Source organism: Kryptolebias marmoratus, linkage group LG12 (genome assembly GCF_001649575.2).
Source record: "Kryptolebias marmoratus isolate JLee-2015 linkage group LG12, ASM164957v2, whole genome shotgun sequence".
NCBI lineage: Eukaryota > Metazoa > Chordata > Actinopteri > Cyprinodontiformes > Rivulidae > Kryptolebias > Kryptolebias marmoratus.
In genome coordinates this window covers 13,921,432-13,944,817 of record NC_051441.1, presented here as the reverse complement: position 1 = coordinate 13,944,817, position 23,386 = coordinate 13,921,432, and positions in this window count along the sequence as shown.

Sequence of the window (23,386 nt, the reverse complement as noted above, 5' to 3'; positions counted from 1 at the left end):
TAAACTTTCATTTAACTGGAGGAAAACTCCTGGAGACAAGCGTCCCTGTTAGTCTTTGCCACTTAGGAGTGCATGAGGAGACAGAGGACAATAAGAAGAGGGACAGAAAACAGCAAACTGGCGCTCAGCACGTTGTTTGGATCGCAGACGTAAAATGGAGCAAGAGATACGGAAAGGTACAGTTAAAAAAAAAGTGCAAACTACACAAGAGAGAAACATAAATTTAATGCCATGCAATAATAGCATGAATGCATAAAGAATTAAAGAGAGGAGTAAATGAGTTCAGTGCATCACGGAAGGTCCCTCAGCAGCCTGAGCCTATAAAAAGAAGGAACCTTTTATATTTATTTTAGGCAACTCAAAAAGCTTGAAAGAATGAAACAGGAAAACGGTGATATCTGAAGCTTATCCTAAACAAAGTAGCAACAATCTGACAGAACGTGACAAATCTCTGTTCTGTAATCAGTACAAACACCATCTGCCAAAACCACCTGCCTGTAACAAAGCTCTTGTACAAATTATACCAGTTGTTGAACTGAGAATCCCATTCCTGGTGAACATACGCCAAGCAGTGATGAGGTTTTCACTATTTGAAAAACTAAGAATCTGATTTGTTAGTTGGAAATCATGCTTGCCTTCCTGGGCATCTTTAATTATTTACCAAGTGTGTTTTTTTTTTGCCTTGCGTAGCTATTTCTTGGCAAATCTTCATTTTGTTTTCCACATTAAACACAATTTGCTGCAGCTGTGCAAATCATGTAACCACAAAAACGGGGTAGATTTCATCAGTACGCTGCCTTCTTAGCTCACAGTCATTTAAGCTTAGCTTGTAAATTTGCTCAACAAGAACCTAAATTACATCAGGAGTCAAGAGATACTCAGGCTGGCGGTTTGTGGTTACACAAGAGGAGTTTCATCACTGGATTTCTTGGATATTTGTGCCCAAGCGAACGCTAAAAGCTGCATTCTCCCAGTAGACTTTACAAGGCCTTTTGCCATATGCTGCAGTGGTACATCATCACAAACGGCCTGTGGGTAGTCAACATGTACGTAAACACGATGCCTCTATATTTACTTTTTAAAAGCCCCGCTCATTGAGTATTCAGGGTACTTTTAAAGCTGGCTTCACAACTTCATCTTTAAAGTGGATGATCATCACTCCGGAGTGTTTCCTAAGAGATTTCTATTTCAGTGGAAACAGAAAAACTTGATGCTCTCTTGCTGAAAACGATCGTGATTTTCAGTGCAAATGGCATTTAAACCAGGGATGGAGTGTAAAAAATCTTACACCTAGAATTAATAAATAAGCAGTGCTTTGGATTTTATGGAATCACAGTGTATTTTTAATCTCAGTTTCTCTGTGTCGTATCTGAGCTGCTGCTGTGGCTCAGTTTGCATCTGTGCGTGCTATTTAAGGTGGTGCAGTCCCAGAGCATGGCTTGCTGTGCCTGTCTGATCTCAGCTGGTAGAAGCAGCTCTTCCTGAGCGGTCGTGACCCTCCCACGTAGCAGCAGAGGTGTGGTGGATGAAAATGCAGACAGAATGGCACTAAGTACAATGCTCACTCTTTAATAGCAGCGGCTAATGCATCTGAGGTGGAAACAGCTGCTGGTCGTAGCTTTCATCTCATGGCCCAAAGTGATCTGGTGTCCTTGTTTGTTTGAGTCTATTTGATAGTAAATGTCACAAAAAATGTCTTTTGAATAGCAATGCATTTGTTAAAAAAAGCCTTATTTTCTCAACAACATGTTTTAAAATTTAACTGGACCAGAAAAAGTTTTGAAAAGCCATTCTTACAGAGAATTGTAATTGGTGCAAATAGTAAATGGACAGCCAAAGAGAAACACTGTGAGGTGTTTTATTTGGTAAAATGCTCTCAGCTCTGACCCTGTCTGACTCTGTCCCCAGTAACTCCTGATCTATACCAACCTATCGATTTGTCTTCTCTTTCTTCTGCTTTGTTCAACTGGCCCATGCAGGCTTGAATCTGAGCAGAAGACTACTCTGGGCTTGTTTTTAAATAGTTTTCACATTTGAGCACCAGGAAATTACTACATTGCTTAGTTTTGCGACATAAAAGAAGAAAAAAAAATCTTGCCTGTATGTGAAAGCAAATACAAATGTTTTAGGTGTTGCATCTTTATCACAATCTTTTAAAATGCCCAGTTGCTTCAATAATAAAGCAGATTCTCATTAGTCCTTTATCATCATCGAGTGTTATTGCCAGTTTTTGCTCTCGAATTTGGCATTTCTGCAGCTTAGGGTTTGCCTGTAAATTAGTTAATGAAGCAAAGCTGATAAAATGGAGGGTGGGGAGTCTTTAAATCTGACCTTTACTGGGGTTTCTTCTTGCTGTAAAGGTCATTCTCTGACTGGACAAAACATGTTTCTCCATCTGAGATGTGGATTTTAGACAAATCTATCATGTTTTATGCGCCTCACGTCGTCGCAGCACAGCGCAAAATGTCCTTGAAACATATGCTCTATCGCTAATTAAAGAGGAGCTCAAGAAAATGCCGAAAGATACAAACTGAAACTATCCTCATTTTCATGTATGTGATTGTCAGAGTTGAACTTACCACAGATCACCGTGAGTAATTGAGACTTTCAGTTTATTACATATGAGCTGAACTGTGCAGACCTCTCCTTTCTCTTCGACATCATTGAAGTACCTTTGCTGCAGAAATAGTCATTCACAAAGTGACTCTTTTCATTTGTTTTAAACAGCAAAACTGCTTCATGTATATTTTAAATATCTGTAAAAGAATGTGTAAAGAATGAGTTGTTTAGGGAAGAAAAATGTTTCCCACATTTAGACTAGGGTTTGCGGAAATGAACAGTGGCTTGGAGCTTATTTATAAAAACAACTTGCTTACTGCTTTTTGCATTTAAGGTTGTAAGAATATTAAGTTTACTGCAATATTTTAGGAATGCCTATGGAAGGTTCATCTTGTTACACATTCTCTCTAAATCTCCTTTACATTTGCCACAACGTAAAACATGGATAGCAAATTAGTTTAAAGACTTTTTTTTTTTTTTTTTGAGTGTGAACTTATGACACCTATGATTTTTGGGTTTTTTTTTTAGGTTGCAGTGGGATTGTCATCCAGTGTGAGTGGGGCTTAATGAACTCTAGATATAGCTTGTCTTTTTTAAGACAGCTTGCACATGATATAACTGAGTGATACATTGCAGAAATTTCACACTTAATTTGAAACACATCAAAAAAAAAAAAAAAAAAAAAGCTGTCTCTTTGTATTGAGATGCCAGTTTGTACAAATAAAACACAAAAGCAGGTAAACTAATGGAAGATTTACAGCTTTCCTAGTAGCCACAAATTGTTCAGTGGTGGTATTCAAACATGAAACAGTTGTAAAAACGTTTTATTTCTCTATCCTGAGAAACTTTAAAGAGCCTCCAAGATACATCCAACCACACAGATGTATAAAAAGCACGGCCTTGTGTGCAGAACACATCAATACAAAGCACAGAGAGAGCTGATCCAACATGATGCCGTGTGCACGGTGAGCACAATTTGATACAAGCAAATCCATTAAAAATTGACTTAATGTCATCAATACACCTGTAGAGACCCATTGCAGTCCTTGTAGCAAGAGCAGAAACCAAAACCTTTGCTCAGCGGTGGACAAAATAAACTGCTGAGGCATTTTGTTTCTGATTTTAGGAAACCCTACTCAGAGATTCAATAAAATCCTGTAAAGGCAGAGGCATTTATTAATCAGAGCCATGTGTTTTTACATTAACATGCACTGTGCTTCTGTTTATGCACGGGTTTCTATCCAGTGAAGAAAAAAAAAAAGTTTCCTCAACAGACATGAGGAGACTGAGCAGAAAAGAAGAGAATCTAATGCAATTTTAAAGATATGACAAATTCTCACTCTCTCTTTTTCTTTTCTTCTCTCCATCACCCCCAGGCTGAGTCCATCCAAATTTAAAGAATCATGTCATATCATAATAAGGGATTCTCCTCATCAGCACAGCTGTGAGTGGGCTGCGCTCTGCTGCTCCTCGGAGACGCAGCAGACAGAACGCCTCTCCATCACCTTTTATGTGCTCTTCACGTACAGCTGGAGGCAGAAGAAACAGGCAAGGAGAAAACTTCCATCCAGTGATTTCATTATTTAAAAACTACAGCGCGGCGCCAGTGAATCGGTGCGACACTTGACTCGTCATTTGTTGGCTGAGCAGTTGTCTGTCAGAGCATGAGATGACAAATTCTTTAATACGATCTCGTCCCCCCCACACACAGCTCCAGTCATCTGTACAGTATGCAACATGTGACAGTGTTTACTCACAGTCACGATGCTAAACTGACACTGATGTACAGAAGGAGTTTGAGGTTTGCTTCGTAAATATTTTATTCTAATTTTTTATTTAAGAGTTTCAGCACTTGTTGAAAATGTTCTCTTTTAATAAATTAAGGGCCTGGCATTCCTTGAAGGAATGTGTATCGCCCACTGCCAGAGTTTTAAACTAAAACCATCTTTTGTTGAGAAATGACAACGTGACAGCTGCTTTGGAGAAAAATGACTGCTCCGCTCACAAAGCCACTCTGGTAAACAACAGTTTAATAATACAGCAGAACCAAAACACACATAAAAAGGCAACACAATCTAAGGTCCATACAGAACCAGAGTGTGATGTCAGTCAAATGACCAAAAGATGCAGAAGTGCAGCTCCACAGTCCTTTTATTGCTCACTGATTGCTGACTGGTTTGAATTGCTGGAGACTGCAACCAGTAAGAATGGACGAGAGAACCCAAAAGCACAACACTGCTGGAAATGGAGATGCTGCAGAGCCTCGGTAAAAGCAATGAGATTGAAAAACTGAGCATTTCGCAGTTCAAGTTCGCTGGAAATCCAGGTACAGGCTGTGTAATGGTGAGAGCTCGTTCTAATGCTAAACCAGCATTTGTAGTTGTGGTTCAGTGAAAAGAAGTGGCTAGTTTTTGGAACTAAACAATACATGACTCCAAAGCCACCTTTCTGTTTCTAGTACTGTCAAAAATGATAAATTAATTAATTGTCTGTGATTTGGAAACAACTTGGTCAATACTTTTAAAAATATGACACTTATATGTTCTAATGACAGGATTTCTTGTCAGAGGAAGGTAGACTGAATCACCCCAAGTAAGGAGCAGTGCCTTATTTTGACTCGCTGAGTCATCTGTGCGCAGGTGGGTAGCTAAAAAGGTCAAAGTTGGCCTTGCTTGTTAACACCAATATGGCAGAGGCTTATATAAGACTCAAACTCTGGCAAGAAAACTTGTTGGGGTTTTACAGAGCATGTAGTTTTTGGTATATGAGCTCTTCTCATTCTGTAGCCTGTTCTGAGTTTCTAAGGAGAAAAAAAAAATCAATCAGGGCTGTCTGCTGTAGCGAGCCCACCGCAGGTCGACATGCTGAGGAAGTGGGTGTCACTGTGAAGTGCTCATTCCCGCCCACTAATGCATGTATCAACTTGACTCATTCTTATTACACCCCACTCTTTTTCTTCCTTGTCTGCACTGGGACCGTGTGGCTGAGAGAGGCTTGATGCAATGCAAATCACTTGAAAGATCTGCTCAAAATCTGCATACATTTTCAGGCTCCCCCTCTGTTCTTACAAGGCTTTGTGTGCACGTGTGTTCAGCATATCAATGATCATGCGAAACGCCTCCTTTAATAAAAATACACTCGCCCCGAGTCGTGACAGCAAGCAGGGCTGCCAGTTTTTGTTCAGAAGCGTATTCGTTCACATTGATTTTTGCAGCAGAGCCGGGCTTCTGACCGGGCCATGCAGCTGTCAAACTCCCACTGAATTATCAGAAAGAAACTTGAAACACACAAACCTCATGTATTCTTTTTTTCTCTCCTTCAGCCTTACAGCTGTCAGCCTCTCCACTGAATTATCAATCAATTCCATGGTGATAAAAAATTTATTTTGTTATTTAGGATTGGCTTTTTTCCCCACCCCTCCTTCCTCATTGTGGAGGCAGTGTGTAAATCATTACAGGAGTTAGGATGGAAAGAGAGAAAGAGAGGGGAAAAAAAGAAAGGTTAGGTTAAAAAAAAGAGTGACATTCACCAGTGGGAGAAAAAAGTAAAGAGAAGAATTGATGGGAGAGGGAGAGAGTTGCTGTCTCAGATGGAGGGGGGGGTCAGGTGGTTTGAGGGTCCTCTGCTCTACAAATTACCACTCAGCTAGTCACTGGCATTTGCCAATAATTTGCAGCCTTAGGGGAGAAGGAGATCGTTAGTGATTGTGGTGGATAGATATGAGAGAGGAAAGATATTGCTGTGGACTTTTCTCTGGGTTTCAGTGTCAGATCTATAAAGAGGGAGCTGGTTAAAGAAAAGAACCAGGGTCAGCACCATCGTCTGACCAGGACAGAGCTTTGGAGGTGGGCGAACATTTCCCAGGAAGTCAAAATACACAGTTTATCTGGAAAAATAACTTTAAAATGAAAACATCAAGTAGTTCTTTCTACCGAACATCAGTGTGGGATTTTTTTGTGGGGCAATGCCATTAATTATTTAAATTCTATGAAAACTATGTCATTCACATACATGAAAAAACTCATAAGTTTGCTATAGCTCTACTCATAATAACCTACTTCGCATTAACAATGTCAAAATAACAGATTTCACTGCTGAAAAACTGCAGCCAACCATTACATTTACACATAAGTAACAGCTAAAGAAAATACATGTGAAAAAAGCTGAAACTGAGTTGTTAAAGCTGCAGGAATCACAACACTATCTATCTACAAGTAGCTAACTAAAAGATAAAAGTATTAAAATAATAAAATACAATATTTATATATATATATATAGCCTCCAAAGTTGTATTCCAAATCAGAAAGATTCTTGGCCAACCTTGATCTCAAAATCCAATATGGCTGCCTCACTCAGGAAAAGTGGTGATAGCTGTAGGAATAAACTGCACATATTTAAACACTGAGCCACATCCACCCCCGAGTACTGTACTACTTCTACAAGAAACATGTGGCTGTAATATTAGTTAGCCTAGTCACTGAACACAACATTTAGCAAATCCTACTGGTTTTCAAACATGCAACTGGAACAAAATTAATTTGGGAATGTTGTCATTTCCACATCTGAGTTCTGACCTCTGAGGTACATAAAACAGGCTTTCTACTCCAGGCTTTATGCTGGAAGCTCCTTCTACAAGACAAAGCAACACTTATTGACACTGAGTTCAATACAAGAACATGTTTTTGTCTTGTTTTGTGTCTTTTCTGACTTTAACTGGGTTGTTTAAAAAGGGTCGAAGAGGGACAGTGGATATATTCATAGAAGGATGTTAGAGATGCAGCTGCCAGAAAAAAGACAAAGAGGAGATACAGTATATGGATGAAGTTGGAGAGGACATTGAGGCAGTTGGAGTGAGGACAGAGGATGCAGAAGACAGAGTTAGATGGAGGAGGGTGACTCGCTGTGGTGACTCCTGAAAAGGGAACAGACAAAAGAAAAAGAAGAAGAAGCTCTCATCTTAAGCAAAGAAAAGATTTATGAGTATTCAGCCAACACCACCAAAAAAGCTAACTGTGCATTGCCCTCAGCAATGACACTGTGTGTAGTTTAAATGTTGATTGACAAACAGGTCGGCTTGAACTGCAGAGAAAAGGCCACATCAGGTCACCCCACAAAGGAAAAGGTGTTACAACAAAGAATGAAGACGAAAAGGTGAAAAGCTCAGACAGTAGCTCCAATGGACCATTTCAAGCAGTGAATTCACTCTGTTTTCTCCGCAGGTCAAGAACCCACAACTGCAAAACACAAACAAAAAGCCCACAATATTTCAAAATCCTCCATGTATTTTTGACAGTGCCTTTCATGTGGCTGAAAAAAAACATGTGCATCCTTAAAGCTGTGCATAAGCCATTGTGTGTATGCAAATCAAACCTCTTCCTCTACGACTTTAGCTATAAGGTGCTTTTCACCATAAACTGTAAACAGGTCTATCACAAGTAAAATAATTTCTTACCAGTAATTAAGGTATGTTTACAGTAAAATACATCTAGTTGTGATTAAAGTTACAGTTTAATACGTTACATTAATGATTATAGTCATCTGTATTCACTTGAAACAGTTGAAGAAGTAAAGATGAAACATAAAAACACAATCTCAGTTTATTAATTATGAGTAAAAAAAAAAAAAGGCAAGGTTTATTTTCCAAATTTAGAAATTGCCTTAATGTCACAATTATGCTAATTGCCATTGTAGTCGTAGTAATGATTTCCTTACAATTTCATGATCATTTTATCACACTAGCGTGAAGCACAAATGTTTCTTATGCGGCAGAGCATTCGTTTTATTTTCACTTTCTGTGGGTTTAAGGAAGTGGGACATCAAAGATACAGTCCCCCAGAGAAATCTGAAAATATGTACCATCACGTTAATTTAGGAGCAACTCTGATGCCAGTGCTTTTCTCTCCCTCTTATTACTAGCTGCAAAATCTGTTTCACTTGCTACCTTGGTTAGACTGCACTTCATCAGTAACCGGATCCTTTGAGACTAAAGGACCCAGATATTTTGCACAAACTGGAGATACTGAGGCCTCACTCTGGAGCCAGGCCTGGGGACGGTGCTTGCCTGTAAATCCCTACAATGTGGTGTGGTCTTTAGCCACAGGGTCTGGCACAACTCAGAAAAGTGTTAGTATGAACTTTCTGTTTTCAAGTTTCCAAATGTTAATTCATTTAAGTGTAGGTCAGAAGAAGAAACAGGCACAAGTCAGCAGAGGTGCAGACAGGTAAAGTCTGAGCATCTCTGGCCCCAGGTAGTCTGAAAAAGATTTGTTAAGATATCTTTAAGCAGCTTGAATGCACTGCATGCCTCAGCCAGCATTAAGAGAAGACATAGAAAGTAGCTAGAGCATGTTTCAAACATAGAGATGACAGCCAGTGCCTTACACGGTAAACTAACATAGCTGAGGTAGGAAAGTTTAACTTGGTTAAACTCGGTTGTTGCATGTCCACTTGAACTTGATTAAACAATTCCCTGATCTAAGCTCTGATTTCTCCTAATAATTATCATTTCTACAAGTTACATGGGTTCACCATCTTGTGGAGTTACTGTCTGCACTGGCACTGTAATTGCACTGAGCATTGTAGATTAGGTAGCGGAAGGAGTTCTTTAAGGTACCTATTAATTAACCTATTAGATTTAATTTGTGTTCTTTCACAATCAAAGTCATCAGAGTTTGGTTCCCATTTCCATGTGAGATTCAATTCTGGTAAGGGCTGGACTCCACTAAGGTGACATTTTTTGCTCATGGTATGGTCCTGTTGGCCTCACCAAGCAGGGACTTCCAGCACTGAAGCAGTTTGCAGCTGATTATGAAGCAGCTGATTTGAAAATCTACACCTCAAAGTCCGAGGGCCTGGCCCTCAAAGGGAAAAGCGTGGATTGCCAACTCTGGTTTAGGAATAAATTTCTGCTCAAAGAGAAGCAGTTCCAGTACTTCAGGGGCTTGTTGTTGAGACCACACGGTCTTGTTCTTGAGTGAGGGCACATCAAAGCAGGAGACTGACTGGCAGATTGAGGCAGCGTCTGCAGAGATCCAGAAATCCAAAAGATCCAAAAATGTGTGACACGTGTTTCTGGTCCTTGTCTGAGTATGTCCAGACAGTGTTAACTCCTGCCGAGGTCTGTGAGGGTTTCACAGCTTATACATGAAGTCAACAATAAGGTTCAGACAATGATGAAGAGTCCGTCTGCTCAAATTTATTGAACATGTTGACAAGCAATTCATTCAGTGACTAGTAGCCGTCTGTTTAAGGACAGATGCCACCATTGCGCCACAAAGAGATGAATGTCAGCTGATATCTAGGTCAACTAGTAGGGATGGTGCAATGCAAGCATGACAGAGTAATGTGTGCGTGTGTGTGTGATTACATTTATGTGACAGATTATTTATCTCAGCTTGCTCATACCAATCTGTATCTGTGTCACCAACTGCTCATTCATCACTGCTGTAGCCAGAGTTTTTGCGTGTGCTGCTGAATTTGTTGCTGTTAGTCTGGTGCAACTCCCTTCAATACTCCCTTCCCAGCTGCACACAGACTCAGTACCAGGACCACGTAAACACACAAACTCTCTGTGCTACACACAGTCCGGATACATGACACACACGCTTAAACCTCCATGCAAACAAGTACACAAAAATGAACGCTGAGACGTGCGAGCAGTTGAGCTGACTGCAGCACATCAGTGAACTTTTCTGGTCCCTGATGAGCGCTCGTATGCTTTGTCACCCCGGGCCTGACTCAGCCAGCCTTAGCGCTCACTCCTCGCTGCACCTGCATGCAACTCACAACTCTGAGTCTTAACTCATTTCTCCGTGAGAAAATGTAATCACATCACATCATGGTGTTACTCTCTCCCGGAAAATTCATTTTGCTGTCTCACAGATATCTGCAGCCCTGGGAAGATTGCGGGATTTTAATAGCTGTAAGTCTGCTGGAGCAGAACTAATACGCTGCTTTAAAATGTGTGTTTGCGGTTGTGGTTAGTTGTCTTTTTTTGTTCAGAACAATGATTACATTATGGCATGTTTTTGGGCAGATGTTTGAGTCATTCTCATTGACAGGATAATATGCTCCCAGGACATCCGGTGCTGACTGTGAACATGAACAGAAAATCTCCTGACCCTCATTTCTATCAATTTACTTTTCTCTTTATCCTCTCTTTTTATATCATCTGTTGCCTCTCTGTCGCTACCTTTCACTTTTTTTCACTCTAAAGTTCAGTGTCCTACAAATAAAACAGAAAAATATATAAATCCTCTCCTGTGTGTTTTCTGCTTTTGCTTGGACCTTGTTTTAGTGTCCTGCTGCTAAGCCGCTGACCTCTGACCACTGACCGCTGAGAAACGCTGGAAGCGAGGCTTAGCCTTCATTAAGCCTGTCCTCTCTGTACAAGCTGATTATTACTGCCATTAGTTAACCCGCAGCTGGACATGTGACCTGACCAACAACCACCCTTTACAAAGTCTTCACCAGCTGCCCCAGAAGAAGTTTGTCTTTTTGTTTACTGGTGTAAAGATAGATTAACTAGTAACGCTAAATTGTCCCTAGGTGTTAGTGATAGTGTGAGTCCTTGTTTGTCTTATATGTCTCTGTGTGTCCCTGTGAAGGACTTGGGACTGGTCCAGGGCGTACCCCCTGTGTCGCACAATAACCGCTGGAGACAGGCACCAGCTCCAGGCGACCTGAAAAGAAAATTGATAGGTGGCTGGTTGGTGTAAAGATATATTCTTTTGACTGTTGGTTGAGTTTTAGGCTCTCCCTTACATTGGATGACCCCGTGCTCACCACAACCTTCAAAACCTATTATAATGAACTGCATTATGACAAATTTTGGAAAACTTTCCTCTGTAGGAAGGCAATCATGATGCTGATATTAGTACTCACCAAAAAGATTTTATCCTACAATTTTACACGTCCCTGAAATGTTCCCCTGTGCCCCCATATTGCTCTGATTGACCACTTCTGGACTGGATCAGGATGCAGCTACATGCAAGAAGATCACATAAAGCTTACTCAATACTAACAACTTGAATATTAAGTCTGCATGAGGTTGTTTCCACAACCTTGTCACAATCCCAGTCCCAGGCTGGGGCCAGTAGGCCAGTAGCCAGTCCTGCTAAAAATTTTCATGACTAAGCACTTCTGTGCATGCAGGCCTCATGTCATGGATACACTGCCAACATGCTCACCCATGCTCTGTCTAGGTCTTTACCGCAATCATAAACCATCACAATTTTGTTATGTAATATTTGTGCATGCACCAAACCACTTTGGACCCATCGCATTCTACGACACATGATGAGCCCACTGTATTCTTGATACGCCTCTGAAGACATTGCCAAGACAGTAAAAAGACCATCCACATTCTACAATACTTTTTTTTTTATATGGCACTGGGACCATCTTCCAGTGTGAAAGGGGCCTTACCTTGTACATTTAGTTTATTCATCATGCAGTCCACACCCGTCAGCTCCTTTTGCTTTTTATTTACCCTCAGACTTATTATTTATCTTCCCATCAACTCCAACCAGGTGGTCTCCTGTTATTTCTCGTCTTCCTATGCACCTGTTAGTCTGGTCCACAATCTGTGTCCTGTCAGCCAGCATGTCTCCGCCTACGTAATTTGTTTTGTCACCTCACCTGTCATTTTTAACAGAAGGCGATTGACTCCGCTCTCCGCAGGGACGGTGTCCACACACCACTGCAGGATGACAGGGTGACACATTTTCCGTCTGTCTCTCAGTGTGGTATTTTTATCACACTCCTCTGTCTTGCCCCAAGATGTTGTTGTTGTTTTGTTTTTTTACTTGTGCCCGAGTGATTACAGTCATCAGTCATGAGTATCCACTGAGTTTTCATTATCTCATACCACTCGGTGTGTTTATGTCTTTTGAGATCACAGATGCATTAAACACAAAAATTAAGACCTCGGTGGGAATACCCTGAACTTCTTCAGGTCAATTTCTGTTGTGTGCGAATGTGGCTGCATGTGCTGTGTGTGTGTGTGTGTGTGTGTGTGTTTGTTTTTGTACAGATCTGGATACAAATGGTGTTAGTGGACACAGAAGGCATGAGTCACCGAGGTCGTGAAATAGTTAGATTATTGTTCTTGACAAGCTGTCTGACTGAAATAATCCAGAGAGAGAAAACAGGCATTATATTTATGAAGAGTCAATGCTAAAACTGGAGCTTAAATGTGGAAAATTACTGCAGGTATTCTACTTTACAGCTAATCTATTTTTTGCAAACATACAATGTATTTTTATAAGCATTTTGTTGCGCCATCATTCTTCAGATTAGTCAACTAAAAAGACTGCAGAGAAATGTTACACTAAGGTGGATGATTATTTTGGGTTCTTCAATTACAACACTCTTTCTCCTCCTTTTGGCTGCTCCCTTTGGGGTTCACCAGTGGACCATCTGCCTCCATCCCATCCTGTTCCTATGTATATATCCTCCTTCACTTCATCCATGAATAATGGTCTTCCTCTTCTCGTCCTCCCTAGCAGCTCCATATTCATCATCGTTTGTCCAATATATCCAATGTATCCCTCCTCTGCACATGTCCAAATCATCTCAGCCTTGCTTCTAACTTTGTAACAAATTCAGACAATTGCAATAATGTTTTGATTTTTAATAAGCAGAGAACATTGTCCATCCATCAATCCATTTCTTTCTTTACCCTGCTCGTTCCTATTCATCGTTGCAGGAAGCTGGCACCTCCCTCCAGCGGTCAACAGGCGAGAGGTGACCATGGACAGGACACAGGTCCATCACAGGGTCAGAGACAAACAACCATTCATGCTCACATTCACACCTAGGGACAATTTAGAGTCACTAATTAACCTAACCTGCATGTTTTTGGATTGTGGGGAAAAAAATGAAGAAAATCCAGGCAAGCACAGGGAGAACATGTCACTCTGAAAGGCCCGTCACCAAACCTAAAAGACCATTATCATATATATTCATCTTTTCATTTTTAATTTATAAATAATAATTGTCAAGCTAATTTATTGTTTCAGTTCAGATAAAACAAACACACACAAAAAAGTAGGTATTTGAGTTTGTTTTTTGTTTAGTTTATTTTTATAACAAAGGTATTCTGTGGTTAAAAATTACTCCAGAACAAAATTGCAATTCTTCTTACAGTTCGACTTCACAAACCTTTGATGTTAGTTTCAGCACCGAACAGGTTTTGGCCTCAGTGGGATGCCTTTTTTTTAAAGAAGTAAAATTAAAACTTGAAAACCAAGGTCTATAAATGCCTCAACACAAGATAGATTGAAATCAAAGAAAAAAAGCTAAATGATAAGAAAAATCTCTATTAAAAAAATTAACATTGTCTTTAAACTGACTGTTTTATTATTAAAATGATTGTAATTAAGGGGAAGTGAACTAGATTTGTGACTCCTGTTAACCTACATTCAGCAGACAAATGAAAAATGAAAAGTGCGCGTTGACCTTTATTAAATATGACAGCAGCGTTCCAGATACCTGATAATCCTAAAAAAAACTGTAATCTTTCCAAACACATTACTGCTAATAGTGTTTGTAGAGCAAACACACTACTATTAGTAGTTGTGTGTTCACATGATGTTGATCCTTAATGTAATTACAGATCAACAGCAGTATTTTTTATCAACTGGATCAACTTAATTGTTATTTCAGAGAGATTTAACAAAGTAAAGGTACAAGGCTTCGTTGTTTTTCTTTTTCTGTGTTGCCACAGAGACTAAATTTAGTAATCAGGACCATAGCACTGGCAATACTCCAACAGTCAATAAATACACATAAAATCGCATAGTGTATGTAAAATATAGCAAAGTAAAAAAATAAAATGCAGCAAATGAGACAGAGCTGTTCAAGATGAGTTCAGTAAGGCATGTAGTCTGGGTAGAAGCTACGTTTGAGCCTCATCCTGCTGACCTTGATGCTCCGCAGTCTCCTAGCTGAGATAAAAGGGTCCAATCAACAGTCTATGGGCGGCTCCTGCACATGTTCAGATGTCCTCAATGGAACCGTGAGCACAAACAGTGTTCACCAACCTCTGTAGCTCCTTCCTGTCAGCAGCAGAGCAGTTCCCAGACCAGGTGGTGATGGAGGAGGTGAGGGTGCTCTCCTCCGCACATCTGTAAAATGCTGCCAGCACTGGGGTGTCGAGGTCGACCTGCCTCAGCCTGGCCTTGGTTGGCCTTTTATTTACTTTGGCCGTGTTTAAGGAAATGTGGACTCAAACCAAATAGGTTAAATAAAGATTATTGTGACAACTAAGCACATTTGGACTGTGGGGGTGGCTGTGGATCAGTGGTTAGAGCAGTCGTCCTTCAATGAGATGGTTGGAGGTTTGATTCCACAAGTCTGTCGCATGTCAAAGTGTCCCTGGGTAAGACACTGAGCCACTCACAATATAATGCACTGATTAGACTCTAGAGAATGATTTATTCAGATTAGCTTTTATAGTAGAGTGCTGTGTGAATGTGTGTGTAGATGGTTAAATGAGGCCACAGATTGTGTTGTAAATGGTCTGTAAATGGCTTTGAATGGCCTGGTTGGCTAGAAAGGTGCTCTATAAGTACAGTGCATTTACCATTTATAAGTAATCTGGTCAGTTTGTGTCTCATTAAATCTGTTACAGACATAGTTGTCTTTTAATGAACACATTCCTGCAATGTTTGATTGCTCAAATTGCAGTGGAATACATTGTTATTGTTTTGTTTTGCCAGTAGTTGTTAACCTGGTCGCTGAACCCCATAATTAGCAAATCATACAAACAATCTAATTTGCAACTGGAATACTGTCAAGTTGGGTCATTCCCAGATATCACTTTTAACTTTTGAGATAAAGCAAACATAGAATAAACTCTACACTAGATGGAAATGTTTTGAACATAGCATCACCAAATTATAATATACCATAACATCTCCAAACTGTTACCACCAGCAGCCCTGAAAGCAGTTTTTTGCCAAGTTGCTGATGCTTATTATGGGTTTCTCTGTATTGTACCAAATAGTAAACCTAAAGCTAAATGAGCATTGGCTTTTAACCACTGGAACCAGTTTTGGTGAAAAAATAATAAACAGTCATGGGCTGTGAACATTTCATGCACTGTATTAAAACATTGAAAATAAATGCTGGTAAAGCTCTCCATAACAGTTTGAAATATGTTCATATAAAGGTTTATTAGTTTTACACTCTGCTTTTAATAGCATGTTTTATAATATTGTGATAAACATTCACTGAATTGAATTATAAAAATTTGTCAACCAAGCAGTTAAAAAATAAAAAATATACCATTTCTGTGTGCAGACATTTTTTAGTACATCAAGCCAATAGAATTATTGCTACCTCCTTTTTATTTATTATCACACATGAACATCTTAATATCAGGTTAATTTATTTCAAGAAACATATGGTTCTGTGAACATTCACTCCAAACATTTCGAAATATTTAAAGCACCTCCTTCTTCTTGAAGGCCTCCCCCAGTGGTGCGTCATCTCACTGCAGTCTGTCAGTCGCTGCTTTTCATTACCAGTTTAAGAGATTAGGGGGTGTCTGCTGCTGTCAAAGTATCCAAGGAAAGGAATACTGATAAGAGGAAGTTTGTGTCTCCGGCAAGTCTTCCATCAAAAAGACATGGGGAGCATAAGATATATGCTCTTTTAAAATAACCCTTACATCACGGAGTCTGGGGATGGGAAGCCGATTTACACGAATATATAAACAACACGACTGTCACTGATTAGCACAGGAGCTTTTCTTTGCTTTGTTTTACTGAATTGCATCAAGTGTGTTTAATCAAAATTCACGCTGAAGTGCATTGTATCATGATTTGAGGGGTTAAATTGTATTGGGTTTTGCCGCTCGTGTATCTGCTTGTTTGTCAGGGAATCAAGATACGCATCGTATCGGCCACAGATCAGGGCTGCACAGCTCCAGTGGAGTTCGACTGAGCGATGTTGGTTTAAAGCAGACAGTTTAAATCTGACCAGCTTTAACCTTTGATTCCTCATCAATTAGGGCAATGCCCTCTCTGCAGAGTTGAAGAAAGAGCAGCTCATGCAGTAATGCACTGTTTTCATCCTGCCCGTTCAGTCATGAAAGTGCAGTCTTTGATTCAAATGGGTCCGTATAAATTACTGATTAGTGTAAAGTGCTCACACACCTCTTACTCTTTGAAAGCACTCCTTATCTCCACCCATAATGGACTGAGACTCGCTGCATCTCCGTACACAGTAATTGGGGTTTTCTATACTGTTTGTACATGGAGCAGACTTTAGAGAACCGGTTTTTATTCTAATCTGTTGTGTCTCTTACAAATGGTGTGTTTGGCAAAACAGACTACAGTTTGACTGAAATAAGTTTGGGTACACTTTATTTTAAAGAATATGAGCTGAAACAGGTATTTTTTTATTGTGTCTGGTTTTATAAAGACACTGGGGGAAAGCGTCTTTATCTGTGTGCGAGTTTGTCTGGATACGTGTTTCTGCAGCTCCGCTCCACATTACTACAATTTCTCTTGCTCTCTCGGTCAGGGTGAGTTTATCAGCTCATGCTGAAAGCCAGGTATGTTTAAGCAGGCTGCTCTCGCTCTCTGTGAGGCGGCATGTATATTGAATAACTGCACCTTCTTTGTGTCAAAATGCTAACAGATCCCTACAGCAAATCATAAAGGTTTGAGGCTGAACACGCTTTGAAAGGAGTAACTGTCCTCTCTCCGAGAGCCTCCTTCGGTGAGGCGTTTGGATCCAGCGATGACATTCTCTGTAGTCCCACTTTGCTATGAATAGAAGGAATTTCTGTGCTCCTCAGAAGGTGTTTCATCTAAGATCATATCAGAACTCGGGCTTAGAAACGATGCAGTTGTTTAATTAATCATGGGCATAACTTCCATTAAAAAAAAATATTTACATCTGCGTTTTGCACCCTCTTCTGTGTGAAGATTTGACGCTTTACTCTAGTTTAGATCAATGACTTGCCTATAATTTTTCTTGTTTCACCATATTTCCATAACAGCTATCAAATGGGTTTTTTTCGGGATGTGAAAGGAGCTAGATTGAAAAGTTTTATTATTACTGAGCAAAGACAGAACAGAGTGTATCAGTAGTCTGCTAAATCTGCTCAGCATGGTGGTCATTACAGAGCAACTTATGGCAGCTTCTAAAGAAAATCTATAATGTTGTCCACACAGGGACAGTGTTTTGTGACTACATAAAAGGTTTATATTGTTTTCACCTAGTATTAACACAAAAACAATGTTATAGAAGCCCCAAAATATATATTTTTTTAAAATTGGGTTCCAGAGTGAAAACATTTTGAAATACCCTGTTTTGATGAGCTCTCATCACCATGAAGAGCTTTTAAGGCAGGTTGCTTAAGGTAGACCGGGCTGCCACTGTTGGCAACTAAATATTGCAGGAAAATGTATGAATTTTCTGTTGCAGTCTCGTTGAACTCTGACTTTTAGCGACCAAGTGACCAGACAGCTGTGTGGCCACATTTTGAACAACTATTTGTTGAAAATCACAGCATATCTTTGTGTGCACTGCACTTAAAACACAGAATCATGACTCGCTGGTCACAAGCACTCAGAATTCAGTGAGACTGCAACTTAAAATTTGCCCTTTTTGTTTACAATTTTTAGTCCCCAACTATCGATATTTATTATAATTTATTCACTGATCTATTGGTGATTGAACAGGAGTGAAATGACTAACATATATATCAAATTGCTAAAAATATATGTATTTCCAAAAGGAATAATGAGTAAAATGCATTCATATGGTATGTAAAGAGAATGCATCACAAAAGAACCTAAGTAAAGGTTGAATGTTTAGCAGCACAAGAACAAAAACAGCAGGGGTCCCATGTGCAAGTTCAAGCTGTTCTCTGCACCTCTTTTTCTTTTTTTCCTTTTTTCTTTTTTTGTGCTTGAGAAGTTTTTGTCTCTTTTTGTCAGAAATATTCTCGTTGCAGTGAAAAATAATCTGCCTCCACCAGCCTGACCTTACAAAGGGGACGGTCTCTGTGTTTGATCACGCTATAACTGAGAAACGAGAATACACACGCTCACACATACTCTCCCACCACCCACTGACATCCTGCAGAGTGCTGACAGCGTGCTCTCCCAGGTTCGCTGGTGAAAAGTGCTGTGGACGGCTCCTCGGAGAACATCCTGCTCAATTCCTCTAACAATCTACACTCGCCTCGAGACGCTGCTGCAACATTGAGCAGGTTTGAAAGGGCATTGTGGAACAAAGGAGAAATCAAAGTCCAAATAAAGTAACAATTTAAGACGTTTTTTTTTAAGGAGTGCATATCACTTGCTGCAGCGCATGCCTCGGTTTTAAACAAAAAAAAATAACATGATCTTTGTGTACTCACAGTATGTGGTGGAGATGACTCTCAGCGACGACCTCACCAAATGTCAGCTCAACAGATGTAAAGCTGAGTCATTTTTGTGTTTAACAAGGCTGTTTAGCTGTGGCGGCCATCTTGAATTGAGTTGATTCCAAAAGGTATTCAGTCGTAAAGCACCATCCAGTGATTACTTTCTGGTAGTTTTAATAAAATCTGTCCACTGGTCATGAGATATTTTGCTAACAGACAGGCAAAGGAAGACACATGCAGTTACATGAGCGTCCACCTTTCATTGCGGTGGGTGATAAAGATGCAGAAGTTGAGCTCTGTTTTTTTTTGTCGCCTTATATTGTATAATCTGGTCACATACTCATTAGGAGATGGGAAAAAAACATATTATTCATCAGTTAAGCTGACTGTAACAGAGTCAATTCTCTTATAAATGATATCAGATTTGAATAAGCCCCTCATTATAAGTTGTAAATGCCAGAGTCGGAGTTACCAGCTACCAGTCATCTTGGATTAGTTCCATCTTCTTTTTCGGCAGTGTGCAGACTTAAAAATCAATTTACACAGTTGTTATAATTTCCTCTATTTCCTTGTGCTTGCATCTAATACTGGGCTCTTCCTCCAGTGTTTTAATCCTGTAGCTGTCCAAGTGCATCATCTATGACTGTTTTCACTCTTTCACTGTGTGTGTGTGTGTGTGTGTCCGAGTGTGTGTATAAATGAGTGTTTCTCCTTGCTGTGTGCTGCTGAAGTCTGTCCAGAATATCCACAGTCGTAGCGAGGAAATGGGACAATCATAATCAGCAGTGACGTCCTCCTCAGGACCACACAGCAGGTGTATTACAGGGACAGCTGCTACTATTGTTTCCTTAGGATTTTTTCCATGACCTCTGAGGAAAAAGCTCCACTTAGAAATAGCACTAGATTGTGTAATATGCAACAGTTTGTCGAGATCTTGCACTAATCTTTATGCAATATGTTTCCACATTACATAAGTCGCAGCTGCAGCTACATATTTCATTGTTACTGCAGCTTTATCCCTTTATCTGCCCTTATCTGCTTTATGTAGGAAGGGCTCTCCAGAGGTTGAATGCTTGCAGCTCTTTTCCAAGCTCAGAGACATTCGGCCTCTTATAACACACGTGTCCTTTGTGTGACCTCAGATATTGCCTTTTTTTCTGCATGTTCAGAGGTGGTCGACAACACAAACCTTCTAATGCCCGCTTTTTATCATGCCGGCTGCACTGATGATGAGTATCTGCTCCACAGAAGCCGAAAAGGTGAGCAGGATGAAAGTGTTAATTCTGTTGTTTTATGATGCAAAAAATGTAATGATTTAAAAAAGCCTCTGAGGTACGAAAAGAAGAAAATTTGGGGAGCAAAAGAGGAAACTTTCAAAAGATTTGATGAGAAGACGTGAAGGTCAGCAGGGTCAGATCAAGAATTTTATTTGTTAAGCTTCTTGCAAAGAGCCTGGGGCAGTTTTTAAAAAACAATGGTCGTTTCACCAAGTTTACATGATGGAGTCCAAAACGGCTAATTGTGGTAAACTGTAGCATCACAAACAGTTTGAGGATTTGTGGATCACAGCTTTTTATTGTCCACATGCAAGGCTGTGGGAAGTTGGGGTGTGGAGGGTTCTGCAGTACCCGCTGATGGATGCAGGATGACATGCATAGTTAATAAAATAAAATTTAAAAATCAATAAGTAATAAATTAAAGCTGATTTCATTGGTGCATATTTCAGTAATACTTTGATATTATTGAGTTTTGTAAATCTGGCATATAAACCAGCACTGGTATTTTACAGTATTATCTGTGTGCAGAATTGTACAACCACTTAAAACCCACAAAGTGGGCAGAGCAGCATTAGGTCATAGTTGCAGTTTTAAAGATACTGTCTGTCTAAAATATGCAGCAAAAATGAACTTTTGTCTGTATGTAGACAACACATCATGCACTGCCGTGAAAGTTTTACTGATTATATCTGATATCATGATCTTTTTCATATGGATGTTCAGTCATACAATATCACACATGTTCACAAAACCCTCCAGATAAAGATGGCCACACATGTCCACGATTAGACAAAACTCCATTCATTCAGCCCTTCCTCAGGAGTTTATACAAATCTCAGGGAGCCTGAAGGTCATTTTTATTATGTTCTTGTTTTATGCTCAGAGCCAAACAACAGAAAGAGCTGTATTTGTAACAACACCCAGTGCTGAGACAAAAAAAAGATTAGAAATTGGGGTATCATTCAAAATGAGGTGACATCGAACCTCCATTAATTAGTTTTTGGAGATGCTCTTGAAGATAAATTTATTACCAGTCACCTTCAACCAAATACCTAACAAGCATGGCTGGGTTCTATAAATGCAATCACTGTAACCACTGCACTAATGTGCATCAATCATTTTCAAAATTGTAAAACCTTCTTTGTATTTTAATAGGGAATTTTGCCCAAGATGTAAAGTTTTATAGAAAGAACTAAAAGACTTGTCCATGATAGATCAGCAGAGCATAAATATGCAATCCACAGAGGTAATGTCTGTTTTTCAATGGCCAGACATTTCTAGGATCACCATAATAGTGATCCATCTACTTTAAATGCCTGTGGGGTTGATCATATTCTTTTTTTTTAATTTAAAATGGGGGAAGGAAGCCAACATAAGCAAACTAGGATCAAGGAATTTATCATTTCGAACTTACTAAATTTCTAGGTCTTAACGGGGACTTAAATTTTACTTCATTCTTTGTAAAAGACTGCCTCTCAACCACTGGCTTTAGCCCAATGGTAAGAAGGTCAGAGGATCAGGGCCCTTGCAGTGTGCTGAAGTGGTCCTGGGCAACCCCCCGCCCCCCCCTAATGATTACAAGGTGCCAAATCACCACCCCTCCACCACCATGCTTGACAGTTGGTATGAGCTGTTTGTGTCAGTATGCTGTTTGGTTTCTGACAAACATGGTGCTTTGAATTATGAGTAAACATCTTTTCTTTGGTCTCACTTGTCCAAAGGACATTGTCCCAGAAGTCTTTCGGTTCAGTCAGATGCAACTTTGCAAACCTAAGTCGTGCCGCCAAACTTGTTTTAGAAAGAGGAGGTTTTCTCCTGGCAGGCATTTCAAACAAGCCATACTTGTTTAGCCTTTTTCTATTTGGACTGTCTTGTATGTTTTGGGAAAGGACGCGCTTAGAGAGTAAAACCCAAGAGAATATCCGTCTCATCTGCTGTTTTCATCTTAAACATGATAAATCTTAACAAACAGTAAAACACACACATCTGTCGCATCAGGTTATTTATTTACTGTAAACTAAATTCCAGGTGTGCGTGTGTTTAACTGCAACCAATTAATGACATGTCTTTACTGATAATTACTGCACAGTTATGAGGCAGTAAAGTAAGAGTATGAACTCAATATAATTATTTATTCGTAAACAATTTGCTCTTTTGATAAAATTCAGTGGACAAACAAAATAATAATAAGATGACAGATTTCTGTCTAGAACTCAGTTTAAAACAGTCTGTTGTGGTTCTGGTTACATTTATATCTAAAGTCCAAACACTGTGGGTCTTGTACATTACAGGAAGACGAAGACAGTCTGGGAGTCGTAAAGATTTGTCACCGAATGAGCTTTGCTTTATGCAGTTTTAATCACCCAATCTCTCAACCAATAAACGCTCAGCATGTTGATGATGATGCTGCCAGACTTTGACAAACAAAGAGCGACCAACTGTTCGTTACATAAAGAGTGAGTTGGCAGCATCGTTTCTGTCAGGCCTTTCTGTTTTCATTTAAGAAGAAGTTCACGGGGTAGAGAGTAAACATGCTGATTAAATAATGATGCAACAACACAAAATTACTTTTGTTATGATTGAAACTGAAACCCTGATTTATATCAATACTTAAATACTTTTATTGTTTCTGCCTGCGGTGGAAAGAAGAAAGTCGGTTTGGTCTGGATGTGCTTTGACTGGTATTCCTGGCTGGATTGGAAGTCATCTATTGTTTTACCGACAGCAACACAGGGACACTTTCTTTTGTTTTATTGCTGCCTCATTTCTGACTGGAGATTTATTTTCTCTAATTCATGTGATTCTTGTAAGTTATGATTATGATTTTTCTATCAAAGAACCACCCAATAGCCCTGGGCAAGCATTTTCAGCGTACAGTATTTTATGAGTTTTATTCCGCTGAAAGCTCCAACAGCATTTCCACCATACTGCAGCAGGTTTTTCATTAGTTTAGCGCAGTATACATCACTGTTTTACAATTACTAATGATTTCCAAATGGATTTAATCTTATTTTCTAGTACTGCTGGTTACTCAAATTAGTACTAATATAAAGCAGGAGATACTGGTTAATATTAGCTGACACAAATTAATCATTATATCCTGCTTGTAACAGGGGTATTAGCAACAAACTAACTTTTTGTTAGGCAAGTAGAAATTACTTTT